The sequence below is a fragment of the Mus pahari genome, chromosome 19 (assembly GCF_900095145.1).
Source record: "Mus pahari chromosome 19, PAHARI_EIJ_v1.1, whole genome shotgun sequence".
NCBI lineage: Eukaryota > Metazoa > Chordata > Mammalia > Rodentia > Muridae > Mus > Mus pahari.
This window is the reverse complement of record NC_034608.1, coordinates 78,561,023-78,562,545: the sequence shown is the minus strand read 5'-3', so window position 1 is coordinate 78,562,545 and position 1,523 is coordinate 78,561,023.

Below are 1,523 nucleotides of genomic sequence, written 5' to 3'. Positions count from 1 at the left end.
CCCCCCCCCACGGATTCTCTGGAGTTGATTGAGTTCCACTCGCTCCAGATCCCGAGGACCGTGATTCTGAGGATCTGTGGTGTGGAGAGTCCTCCAGAGTGCTCAGCTGTCTCCACTGGGGTTCAGAAGAGAGATGGCAGGAGTTGAAATGTTGATTTCTAAACATAGCAAATATAGTCTAACTATTTAGAGGTTCATTAGGATGCATTGAGTTGGACCAGAGCTGGGACTGTTTGCTTCAGTGTAGCTGTAGGTTTTTTTTTTTTATCTGCCAGCTCCTTTCAATAAAGTAATCTTCATTTCTAAAAAAAATATTTTAGCTCAATTCATTACAGTTTGTTTCCCTTTAATTCTAGCATTAGCTTTTACCTTAAGAGACTATTTTCATTTAAAAATTGTCACAAATAATACTATAATTTATGGCAACTATGTATGTTTCATTAGTTTCAATCCTGAGGTACTATGGGTCAGGCAGTGATTTTCTAGTCTTGTGTATACTGTTCTTCACAATTCTAAACTGTAACCCATTAAAATTATCCCCAGGAGTCTCATATTGCAAATCATGGTTATGGAAATTGAGGGAAATTATGCTCACATTACTTCTGCTCTCTTTCATTAATTTAATTGTTCCTATTCTTTTTGCAGTACCAAATGCCAATGTCTTATTTGCAAGATTATTTTAATAATAATGATTTAATAAACTGTGGAAATGATATAAATGTGGCCATTCTTATGTTTGGCAAGAGAGAGAGAGAGGAAACGAGAAAGAGTGAAAGAGAGAGAAATAACTGAAAAACTGACATGTTTTATAATATCCAGTTCATTGCTACAACTTTCACCTGAATCTATCATTAGTAATTGATGGAGAAAACTGGAGGGGATTCAGAATGCATCAAAAGGGAATTAGAAAGATGTAAGGGAATGAGAGTGTGATGGAGTGAGCTCAGCAGTTAAGATCACAAGCACCCACACTGGGTAGTTCAAGACTTCCTGTTCTCCAGTTTGAGGGGATCTATGAACCTCAGCTGACCTCTGTGGGTACCTGTGTACATTTTCACATATATACAAATGGGGGTGTGGAGAGGAAGAACATCTGAGGGTAGTGTGTGCTGTAAGAGTAGTTCTCACAAACTTGCAAGATTATTCCATGGCTCAGAACTTCATGGAGCTCTGGGGACTCAAGGCAAAGGAAGTAGAAGGTGCATGAAAATAGTTTTGTACTCATGATCATATGTGTCTAAAATTCTTTGTTTCAAAGAAGTTTCATTTTTTAACCAATAAAAGATCTTTATGAAAAATTTAAAAATATCATGCAAATATTGGATTGCTCTGTCAGGGAATTTTTGTACATAAGCTTTCTCTGAAAATGACTACAAGATTCTAGTCAAGGCTGACAGGCTGACACTCTATGACATAGGTACCTTTTGTAAATAGTAAATACTTATGCTCATTCTTGAATTGTTTTCATGTCTACCCCAATTTCTCATATTCTTTTCTATTATATCATGTGTATGTATATGTAT